Source organism: Stigmatopora argus, chromosome 5 (genome assembly GCF_051989625.1).
Source record: "Stigmatopora argus isolate UIUO_Sarg chromosome 5, RoL_Sarg_1.0, whole genome shotgun sequence".
Taxonomy (NCBI): domain Eukaryota; kingdom Metazoa; phylum Chordata; class Actinopteri; order Syngnathiformes; family Syngnathidae; genus Stigmatopora; species Stigmatopora argus.
In genome coordinates, this window is record NC_135391.1 from 9,265,024 (window position 1) to 9,276,806 (window position 11,783).

Consider the following 11,783-nt stretch of genomic DNA (forward strand, 5'->3'; position numbering starts at 1 on the left):
ACACCCTTCTTCCTTCTAATGGAAGAGAAGCAGAACAGATGGGACACAAATTGCACTTTCATACACCTCAAGGTTCAAGGCAATTTCCCCTCTGCGCCTCTGAAGTTCTCGGATTGCCTCTCCATCCTTTGAGCCGCTCACTAATCAAAGGGGTTTGGGTTTGTTCAGTGCCCCGACTTGTTCTCTCTCTTTCTCTCTCTCCCACTGACATGAACACAAAAGCACACACACAACATGTGAGTGAAACCACAAACCCATAAAAGCACTTTTCGCATTGACCACCCCTCATGTTTTCACTAGTCATCTGTGGCAATCATTTTAATGATGTCGCTGTTACCATCAAAGCCACTCTCTCAAAAAAACAAACATACAAAAAACACAGAAGGACGGTAGATGTTATACATAACCCTGATATTTGCTCATACATTACCAAGAATTCATGTTCTTGTCTCTGCTCATTGTGTCCTTATAATACAACGTTACTCAAGATAAAGCCATTTAACCGGGGGGAAAAACCACGTACATTACCAGCTATGTAACAGAAAGATCTGTATTGTCCTGCAAATTCAACCAAAAATATGACTTATTTTTTATAAGAATAAAATGACACTGTAAATACGACTACTACAACTACTGAACTCAGAACATTATATAAAAAAATCAATTTTAGCTTGTTGGAGTTAATGTTGACATTTAACATAGGCGAATGGCAGTCTCTTTTTATGTATCATGCCTATCCATATTTGGGAGGGTCCACCCTGTATAATAAACCTGTATGGTAGGCGAGCCCTGGGATTGGCTGGCAACCAATTGAGGGTCTAACCCGCCTACTCAGCACCCTCATGAGGATAAGCAGCATGGAAGGTGAATGAAAATGTAAATATGGAAATCGTGATGTTCTATAACTTCTGATAATGGAGAAAATAATGTTCAAAGTAAAAGGTCTCCTAACACTAAGGGCAGGCACTTCCTGGTAAGGCTGGCTTTTATCTACATTTTTCTCCATTATGACGGCAGATAAATGAAATTAGGTCTCTTTTTTTCCAATGTATTAAACAATATTCTTTCACGCTGGGTGCACATAATGAAGGTGTTGTCTGTCCCTTTAACGTCAACATTCAATATTTAACTCTGCGGCGAGTCAGGTTGTCATCAGACAGTGACAGCTTTAATATCAGACGCCAAATTCTCACTAACTATTCACGTTAGTAAACATTGTGATATCACGATGCGAGACAAAAAAAATGAATGAATATGAACTTTGTGCAGCGTCAGAATCGATTCCCTTTGATTTGCTGTCTGAGCATCCTTGAATTTTGTGGAGCTGCTGTGGAAGTCATAAATACTTGCAGCGATATTGTTTACAGCTTCATTAACAAACAAACATTAGAACCCATTTGACTAAATACTGCTGACAGAGAATACGGCGATCAATCTCCATAGCAACCATGCCCATTAATTAATATTGCACTTGGAGATCCAGACAGATGATGATTATTATGGAGTGGGCATGCTTTTTAAATGTGTGTGCATGCGTGTGCATGTGTGCGTGTGTGTTTTGGTGCGTGCAAGGTTACCACAGTGCACCATCTTTCCTTTCTGGCCTTTGTCCCGCACCAAGAGGCACAGCCTTGCTCTGCATACGAACCGCTGGTTAACTCTGTCCCCAAAGCAATTACAGAAAATTGTGCTAGTTAGTAATTAGTGGATTAAATGAGTCGGCCGTTGCCATGGCGATGGAATTTTTCAATAATACTTGTCAGAATGGGGAGACCTTTAAGAAGAGTAGGCGAGGGGGGGGGGGGGGGGGGGGGGTCGGGATAGTGGTTTGAACAGATGGAGGCAGGTACAGGTCCAGTCCATTTACTGCTATCATTAGTTTGCTCTTTCTCTCTCATTTTCTGAACCACTTCATCCCCTCATTAGGGTCGCGGGGGGTGCTGGAGCTTATCCCAGCTGTCTCCGGGCCAAGGGCGACGGACAACCGTACACACACACCCATACCTAGGGGCAATTTAGAGTGTCCAATCAGCCTAGCATGTTTTTGCAATGTGGGAGGAAACTGTAAAGGGGAAACCCACGCAGGTCCAGGGAGAACATGCAAAGTCCACACAGGTGGACCGACCTGGACTTGAACCCAGGACCCCAGAGCTTGAGAGGCCAACGCGCTAACCAGTCGCGCCACCGGGCCGCCCCATTAGTTTGCTATTGAATGCAATTAGTACTGTGGTTTCACACTTTCAAGTGGAGGAAAAGAAAAGGGAAAAAAGGAAAAAACATTGTAATTAACCTGAAAAAAAATCAATGCAAGTGCAAAGCTCAGCATGAAATGCAGCCCGTTTGTTTACGGCAAGGAGAAGCCCGCGTGGCTGGCTTGAAAGCAAGCGCAAACTCATTCTCAAGGTCTCCACTTGCACTTGAGTGTTTGGGATTTTATTTGGAGCAAGTTGTGTGTGCTTAGCTTAGATGCTTTTTTGGCTCGACTGTCATCTGCTGTATTTATTCGCTCAGTCCTATACATATTGCCCATATATACATTACCATCTGTGCTTTTTGTCCCTTCAGGACCCGGCATATTGAGAAGACTCATATGGAGGAGGGTAATGGATTCCAAACTACAGCATTTCATATCCTGTGTAATTTGATCGCTATTTAGTCTGGATATCTGATGCCCGCTCCTCTCCCTTTATGAAAGCACGTGTGCAAACGGGGCCCGAATCCCAAAATGATTTATGGCAGATTCATGAAGAGAGGCCAAGGGGAGAGAAACAGATTAGGTAGAAATCTAGAGAGATAAAGATGAGACGTCTGTCTGCCGCTGAGGGCAGCGAGACAAGTCCCGTCTATATCGAGCTCAGGGAAATGTGCTCAGGGCCCTGACAGACAGCGTCGAACCATCTCACAGCTGACACAGACATCATCATTCGTTTCTGCTCCTTGGGGAAGGGGAGAGCGTTGACATTGGCAATTATAAAGTCTTTAGGGTGGCCTTGTACTTCATTTAGCTCTATACTTCACTTTTATAAATGATTCCGCGAGCGACGTACGGTTGCATCTGCTAGTTTTTGTATCTTGGGGCGGAGGAAAATTCACGGTTTTTCTCAGTTTTGTTGTAGTTGGGTTTGCACACCCGCTCATAACTGTGGCAGCGTTTAGAATTCATGTGAAATGGGATTCATTGCACACCTGGCATCATTTAACCTCGAAATTAACCCCTGAATAAGATTCAGATGTTCTTGCAAGTGGTATTCGGGACTAATTCCTTCAACCTTGTCAAAATTCTTGGCAGCAAGTAGCACTGAAGCGGCAGTGTCCAAACTACGGCTTATAGGCCACCTGCAGCTCAGTTTTTTTAAATTGTTAAAATATCACTGGATATGACCCACAAAAGAATCTTAAATTCATCCTACAGTCTGTTGGATTCTTCACCTTTAACACTAGATTATTGCCAATCAAACGAGGAAACTGTGTAGAATTTCAGTATTTTCTTTTACATAAATGAATTTATTTTATGACTAGTCAATACATAAATCGGAGAAATTTATTTGAATTCTTTTTTTGTTGTTGTTTGCATTGATGGCAGGGGCAAGGTGAGACAGTGATCAATTAAACCTTTTGCCATGATGCTTAATTCAGGCCAAATATCATTAAAGATTCTTCTTGTAACAAAAACAGTCGTAATGGCTCAATTTAGAGAGCTATTGAAAGTCCATCTTTTTAGGAAATATTAGAAATGAAAAGATGTTGGATTACATCTATCAGCCAGATTTAGGACAGATAATAAGAGATAAGAGATGATCCCCAATGATTTTCCCACCATTCTTCATAGTCAGTTTCTCCAAGTCCCATCATCATTACATCACCCTGAACACTAGTTCTCGCCAACTTTGACTTCCTACCGTGGTGATTATTTTTTCCACCAAGAAATGTTTATGCTGACAAAACAAGAAAAAAAACCTGAGCTGATTTAGTCCATTTCTCTTGTTTTCAGTTTCCATCTCCCTTTCATTTCTCCCCTCCTCTCAGGTACGATGGCCGCCAGCCGTAATGCCGGTCGGTGGGAGGCCGCCTTGGGCAGGGTTGAGTGCTGGAAGTTTTGTGTGATTACGCCTGAAGCCCCCCCTGCTGCTGCGGAGGGAGTGCGAGGGAAAGCGGTGAGCTTTTAATACCGCACACAATAGGGCACCTCAAGCCCAGACAGGCACCATATTTACACCGAGCCCAAGCTCTCCCTGAGCCTTATGACAGAGCAAGCGGAATGATCACCTCTCGCCTTGCAGCCAAGGATCCATAATTCATGAAAGGTGGCTGGGGCGCAAACAGGGCATGCTTACAGGAAGAGGGGCTGAGGGGAGCCAGGGTGGGCGGGGGGCGCCTGAGGAGTGTGTCCTGAGCCCTGTGTGTCGAAGTAATTAAATGGGATTAGGTATGCACTGAACCCATTTTCAGAGAGATTGGCTGGCAATGCCATTATTATTGGAAAGGATCAGAGGGGCTTAAAGGCATTGGGGAGAAAGGTAACTGAAGGAGAGGTTTGTGGAGATTTATTAAAAGAAAAAGGAGGAAAAAAAATCGCTAATGTAGGTGGCAGCCAGACCCTCATCTTTCGCGTCCCCATTTAAGAGGCGAGAGAAGTCGTGGCCGAGTTTCCCGCGGGAGTGCGCGGTGAAACGAGACGCTCCGGTCCGAGGCGGCATCGTCCTCAGACTGCACCTCCGCTTTGCCCCGCAACATCCGTTTTTAATTTGTGTGACAATGCGAGTGCGGATGGCGGCTGATTTGCAAGAGAGCGCCCGCAGCAAAACTCATTTGAATAAGCATACAGCCGAGTTATCAGGCGGAAGTGTTTGCAGAGGGAAAGAGTGCTAACAATCTTTCGTCACTCCAGCTAGGCAACCTGAGAAGCCAGTTTTCTCCCTGTGCACCTGGACGGTAATCCTCACGCAGCTAACAAAGCAGGTCCAAACACAATCCTGTATTGTAATCTCAAAATTTTATTTCTAATCCGAGGAGGCAAAATCTTAGGCGGTAAACCTAATCAGAGATGATTTCCTTTTGCCAAAAGAGCTGAGGCAACTTCTTGTTTGCGCCTCCCTTCTTCCCTTTGGCGACAGCAACCCTGGGAGAGATGCAAAAAGCACGTCCCCCAGGGAGAAAAGATGCCTCGGGCCGCAGAAAGCCTATTTACAACAAGCTGTGCTTGTTACTTTCATCAAAATAGAGCACAGAGCTTTTTCTACCGCCATGTTTTCTGTGCTTTTGGCAGGAGGTTGTTATTGTAAAGCACTGACTCCATTGTGTTCAGCCGTGCGGCCAAAGTTTAGTCAAGTGGAGATGCTCGGCCACAAAAGCTTTGTTCCACGAGAGGTCATTGTGGTTATGGACTTAGGAGGAGGTAACTTTGGGGAGGGACGAATGCGTTCCATCCTCGGCTGTCTTCTATCATCTTCGATTAAAGGATCGACAGTCTCTGGCGGGCACGTTTGTCATAATCTATTGGCGATGGCACATTCCAGATATTGAAGGAAAGGACAGAAAATCAATAGGCTGGATTGGTCTGCCAGGCCCAGGGGGAGGTCTCCTTACCCGGGCTCGCATGGCTAAGGCTCAATTCTCCTGCATCAAGGCTCTCTTTTCACTCCTGCTTGGACCATCACTTTGAATTTCGTCAAAGGGTTTTGTTCAGGGGGGCAAAGGGAGGGAAGATATATAGCATGATTGTGTTGGAGTGAACTGACCTGCCATATGCCCTCTGGCTAAATATGCAATCACTTTAAGACTGTCTGTGCAGATAAAATCTTTTTGTTAGCACCACCTCACATATGGATTCGTTGTGGCATACAAAAATGAATGACTTACAAAGATACTTGGACATTTAAAAAAAAATTAAGTATCATAAAAATATGTTTTTCGTTGTAGTAGAAATGCTATCTAGCATGAATTGAATTGAATGGCAATATCGTCCTTCTACAAGTACAATGAGATGTAAAGCTTCAGCGTAGAGTACACATAAATAAGTAGTCATTAAAAGGTTTTTAAGTATGAAAGTGCAAGATAAAAATTGCATCAAAATGCATCAGTATTCACATCGCTTCGCTTTTTCCACATTTTGTCAAGTTACACCCTCATTCAAAAATTGAATAAATGTGTTTTTCCTCCAAGCTCTACACACAAAACCCCATAATGACAATGTGATCTCATTGGCCCTCCTAGTTCCAATGCATTGGACACCTACTCGTGAAAACGACTTTAAATTCACAGCAGAAAGATGAATGGAGCCACATGATTGGACATCTATCATCGACTTTGGTTCTGAGAGAGTTCATCACTCATTTTCGCAAGTGTATTAAGGCTAACAAAAAATGTATACATAAGCATCAACAGTCTTTGCTACAAAGCTTAAAAGAGGCTTAGGTGCCTTAGGTTTCCATTGATCATCCTGGAGAAATTTCGACAACCTTATTGAAATCTTCCTGCAGTAAAAATTCACTTCATCGCCCATCCGCCTCACAGTCCTGAGATCGGGGGTTCGATCGCTGGTGGGTTCCAACTAGGGATGCCAACCATCCCTTCAAACAGAGAATCATCCCGTATTCAGAAATAAAAGTGTGCGTCCCGTATTGATGTACAAGGGATGCGCTTTCTCCCGTATTATCATGAAAAAAATGTCCGATCTCTATGAGGAAAGAATACTACTGTTAAATTCTGTAAAAATGAGAATAAATGTTGATCTCAGATTGCTTATGATAGGCTCTTAACATGCCAGAGTAGTAATGGCGACACAGTGATCAATCAAGGTCAGGACCTCTTGACAAGCACTACACCCATGTGATAATATCTCTCACTAATTGTCTACGTCAATATACACACTTGTTTTTCTGCTTCTAATTTCTTTTCAACCGTCTATTAATTCATTGGCCTGTAAGAGACCGATCCCATTTAATATTACCATCTCATGCCAGCCTTCAGGTCTACTAGAAGCTTCTCTTCAATGTGCGTAGACATTATAATCTCTGAAAAACACACAGTTCTCCCACAAGGGAGTAATTTGTGGTGATGTCTGTCTCCTCCAGGGCTGCTCAAACTTTTTGGCTTAAAGATCTACTTTTCTAGGAGCCATCGTTGTGCAATCTACCCCTTTTTCTAGGCTCCTGATCAAATCTTACTGTCATACGATATACCAATAGTACCTTAGCGATCGACTGGTAGCTCGCGATTGACATATTGAGCACCCCCTGTCTACTCTTTCTGGCTCAAGTATTTCGAACAAAAGATGAAAATGAATATCCTCAAGAGGAGTTGAGTCCGCCTACGAAATCTATAAAGTCTTCCATCAAAACCACCTCCGTCGCCAAATGAGGACATTAATCTGAGGTTGTATTACTTTGCAGCTCTTCAAAGCATCTCGACAGTGGGAGTTGCTTTTTTCCATCCTTTAAACGCTCTTCATTGCTCAAAGCTGATTCCGATAGCAGCTACGGCGGAATAGAAAAACCCAAAAAGCCACTATTGCTGCAACTTGTTTTGCTTCGAGCCTGCTCGTGAACCTTCCACCCCACTACCACCATTACACAAACAGCTGAACACTGCAATGCCTGTGGAGTGAGAGCATCTAGGCTGGACTGGATACAATTTAATTGGCGGTCTGTCAGTACAGGATGAGCGATATGTGCCAAACAAGTGCGCGCAAGGAGCTTAAAAAGCAATCCCTCCCACAGCGTGGCATTGTCTCTGCATTGGCCGTGATAAATGCAGTGCACGAGAGCTCCCTGTCCGCCATTATCATCCGATTCATCTCCACCTGCGCTCAGTGGTCCCACTAAAGCAGGGGTCTCGAACTCAATTTACCTGGGGGCCGCTAGAGGCCGAGTCTGGGTGAGACTGGGCCGCATCAGGATTTCCACAAGAAAAGCACTGATAAAACATTCCAACGTTATCAAATATCTTTATTTTTTAACAAAAAATAATGAATTAAATAAATTAACTTAAAGATGAATAAAAAATAAATCAATCAGTAATACAAAACCAAATAATACTAATGAGCATACAGTAGATATACACTGGCTGGCTAAGTAGAGAAAATGAATTATTTTTATTCCGTTTCAAATGTCTGTATTAACAGCTCTTTAACCTTTAACTTTCTGAACTTGAATGGAACATTGAACATGAAATATTCTGAACACGGCTTCTCTTGCCTACTCCTTGCTGCTAGAGACCTGGCAGCGCTTCTTCTCACATAGTCACATTTGGCTTGAGGGAGGAAGCAGTGGAGACCCTCAGTAGAGCTTGAAGATGCTCATCAGTAAGTCTGGACCTGTACTTGGACTTATTGAAGTTCAAAGTGGAGAAGAGCTTCTCACACAAGTATGTGCTACCAAAAAGGCACATGGTCCGCTTGAACCTTCGGGAAAGTTCAGGGAAGCTGGGGGTCAACTCTCTCAAAAATTGCCCAAGCTTGTCTGCTTCTCCACTCACCTCCCTGAACTTGGCTTTGAGTGCAGAGTTGCACTGCAGGTCAATGAGCTCCATTTGAAGCTCAGGAGGGGCATCTTGCACATCAAAGGAGAAGGGGTCCGCAAAAATTTGAAATGTGGCTTTGTGTGTCTTGAAGTCTGCAAATCTGTGATCAAATTCCTCCTGTAGCTTCGAAATGGCCTCAACATACTTCTCACCACTGAATGGTGTGCCTGCATCCACGAGAGCCTTGCATGCTGGGAAATGGCAAAGGTTTGTCTGAGAGAGCTGGGCTTTCCATAACACAAGTTTAGTGCAGAATGCTCTCACGTTGTCATAGGCAGCACTGACAAGTTGCCCCTGGCCTTGTAGCTTCTTGTTCAGTACATTAAGCTCATGTGTGATATCAACAAGAAAAGCCAAGTCCATGAGCCATTTGGGATCATTTAGCACAGGATCAATCAACTCACAAACGGCGTAGCTAGCTTTGACTGCTGCATTACTGTCTTTGGTAGCCTTCTTGAAGAGATCCTGTTGCCTCAGAAGACGTGTTTTAAGACTGGCAACCTGGTTGGCTCTCTCATCTCCCTGGTATTTTTCGTACCCCTCAGCATGTCTCGTAGTACAATTACGTTTCAAATTGTATTCCTTGTGCACCGCAACTTTTTCAGTGTAAATGAGACACGTCGGGGTGCCCCTGTGTTCAACAAAGAAATATTGCACTCCCCACTTTTCTTGAAACTGTCTGTGCTCATCACCGACCTTTCTCTTCACGGCAGGCTTTGAAAGAGACATCTCTGGGGCTCTGTAATATGTTTTTCCACTTGGAATGAGTCTCGGGTTGATCTTTCACATTCAGTCGCGCGGGTTTGTGGCGCATGTGCACTTTCGCTCTCCGTTTCAATCGCGGAGATGGCTACAGACACTGACACAGGCTGGATCACGGATCATAGCGCCTCATTCAGTTCTATGCTGAGAGCAGCGGAGGAGTGTGCGCGCCGAGCGGAGTGATCGGCTTCACGGCTTCTCCTCCGCCCAGCTGATTGGAGGAATGAATGAGTGAGTGAGCGAGGCACTGGACAGCCCTCCAGAGCCGTATACCTCACCGTGATTGGTTTATTCATCGCCGAACCAAAGTTCCCTCTAATTTTTTGTTGGTCTGAGCAGAAAGACAACCTCCCTGAGCGCACTGAGTACCAGTGTGAGCGACATCATCGGTACTCGGATGATTCGCCTAAAGACGTTTCGCCGACGGACGTTTGACAGACGGGCAGGTCGCCGAATGGACGTTCATTCGGCCGAACGGAGGTTTCGCCGAAACGGGATTCGAACGCTCGCCCCGCCGGATCGTGTGTGTACAAGTTTTTCAACCTCGGCCCGCGGGCCATATACGGCCCGTTAGGATTTTTAATCCGGCCCGCCGCCGGTGTTGTCCAAATTATAGTAAAAATCAATGTTCGTCTACCATCAATGGCAGTCCGGGAATAAGCACTCTTGGGCAGGCAGATGTAGCAGAACCGAGCCGTAAAATGACAGCAATCGGGTCAAATCCATCCTAAAACAGCATTTAATGATTAAATACAAATACTGGATGATATCGCGATGGAGGCAAAAAAACGTCTACAGACGTCCATTCGCCAAACGGCTCAAAATGCTCTCAAATTCGGTCAAATCCAGCTGAAAACAGCATTTAATGATTAAATACAAATACTAGTATTTGTATTTAATCATTAAACTAACAAATACTAGTACGACCTGTCCGTCTGTCAAACGTCCGTCGGCTGTCCGTCTGTCAAACGTCCGTAGGCGAATCATCCGGTCACGACATCATCATTGCTCGCTATCGGCACACCAGTATCACACCTGCCACAAGCAGGTGCATGTCAATGTTCCCTCTAATTTTTCATGTAAAACATGCTGTAAAACAAGAAAAACATGAGTGGACAGAGCTACTGCCACTGGCTGCCACTTAAACGGCGCCATCATGGGGAAAGGGGTAAAAAAAAAAAAAATAAATAAAAAAAAAAATAAAAAATAAAAAAAAAAAAAAAAAAATTACAAAAAAAAATCGATCTTTCATATTAAGACGGGGGCCGCAAATTATCGTCCCGAGGGCCGCAGTTGGCCCGCGGGCCGCAAGTTTGAGACCCCTGCACTAAAGTCTTGCCACCCAGTTATTTATGACACGCGTAGAAAAGGCCCTTCTGTAACAGCGCACAGAACCTGAGCTTAGGTGAATGTTGAGTAAATAAATCAAACGGCTAAACGAGGGCAGCCAGCAGAACCAATAAGACCCGGGCTCCTATTAATTACCCCCCGAACTGCGCAACTAACAGTTTCCTGATGCCGTGATTGTTCGGAAATTCCAGACTCTCTGCTGCACGGGCTCAGCTCATCGGATGCGACCGGGGCCGTGAATTATGCGCCGTCAACGGAAAGGAGGCAAATAAAAGGCGTGCGGAATAATCCCCACTAAGGAGGCTGTACACCAGTCGTTTCCTTTAACAACCTGTCCCCCTTTTTTGAAAAGATTCACTTCCTAATCACAGATGAGAGATGTGCACATCAAACAGCAGCGGCGACTTTGGTCTACGCAGCTGCCTTATAAAAGCAAACAAGCTATAAATAAAAGAGAATTTTATAGAGGGGCGTCTGTCGGGCACGCCGGGCTGAAATAGAGACGGGGGAGAGAATGAAACGCAGAGGTGAGGAAGGGGAGAGAAAGAAAACAGACAGGGAAGGGGGAAAAAAGGATCAGATAAGAATGGAAAGGAAGGAAAATGACAACAAACAATAGGCTAGGAAAGACCAAGAGAAGATAAAACAGGAAGGGCAGGCAGGGAGGTTACAATGCGTGATGTTACCGAACACAATGTGACGCTATTTAGATGGGATTCCAAGAACAGGTTGGCTTAGGGTGCGACTGGTGTCACAGCTTGTAATGAAATCCTTTCATGTGGCAGATGATAAGAGGGGGCGAGCAAGGGGAAGGCCCCTTCGGGGAGGGGAGGACACCCGACCACCACCTCCACCGGAGCAGGGGAGAGGAAAAGTGCGCAGGAAGTGGCTCGGCATTGAAGCGACGAGTTCGGACTAAAGACAATCGACTGTTGACTGAGCCCCTGTCAACTTTTCCATCCTCGCACAGCGTGCCGTTTGCTCTACTAGACGAGAAAGATTTCCAATTTTGGGCTCACAGTTTGACATCATTTTTAGACAAAGGCAATGACTGTCAATTTGGCCTCCACAAACATGAAACAGCAAGGCTACGTTTCAGTGTTTGTTCTATTACTCGCGCTACAGGTTTGGGAGCGTAATGCACCTTCATG